Raw genomic sequence first — 904 nt, 5'->3', positions numbered from 1 at the left:
ACGCTGACGGAATCACAAAAAAACACAAGATAAACTTTACATCAATTTCCGATGAATGATTCGCTGCAACAAAAAATAACTTTACAGGATAATCGCGAAGTTGCCTAAATAAAACTTTATTCCTCTAAAAAATTTACCGCCACAAATTTTATCATTGCTTTATTCTGTGATGAACAGTTGATTCCAAGAAGACGATATTGTCATTATTGACAGAGGATACCGGAATGCCAATAATCTTCTGGCACGTTTGGGTATTACGAGGAAAATGCTAGCTTTCTTCCACCAAATTAGCATTAACTTACAACAGAAGATGCTAACGAATCGCGCCTAGTGACAAAATATACGTGGATCGTCGAAGCTAGGAACGGACACATGAAATCAATGTTCAAATTCTTTTAAAAATTAGAACAGAGTTTTTCTGGATTTCGTAACTCGTCTAAGCATCGACTCTGGATTGCCTATAGACCGAGCGGTGAAGATCACATGAAGGACTTTACCAGTTGATAATTCAACCGAAAAATGTAATTTTTAATCAAAAAGTATAAATTTTCCATAAAGCAATTTAATTTCTACAAAGAAAGACGAATTGTTAACAAAATACATGATTTTATAACCAAAAATTGTATAGATTAATTGTCAGTTTCAAAAATGTATTTTCAACGAAAGAGATGAACCTTCAAATAAAAGAAATAAAAGTTTTAACAAAGTAGTTGAACTTTTGATAGAAAAGAGGACTTTTTTTTAAAATAGTTACATTTTCAACAAAATAATTAATTTTTCAAGCAAATAATTGAGTTTTCATCCAAACGAGATGAATTTCAAAATCACCAATTTCTTTAATTTCTTTCTAATGCGAATCAAGATTTAAATAAGACTATTATAATATAACATAATTATAATATTA

The sequence above is a fragment of the Belonocnema kinseyi genome, chromosome 4, assembly GCF_010883055.1.
Source record: "Belonocnema kinseyi isolate 2016_QV_RU_SX_M_011 chromosome 4, B_treatae_v1, whole genome shotgun sequence".
Taxonomy (NCBI): domain Eukaryota; kingdom Metazoa; phylum Arthropoda; class Insecta; order Hymenoptera; family Cynipidae; genus Belonocnema; species Belonocnema kinseyi.
Note: the sequence above shows the minus strand (reverse complement) of the source record.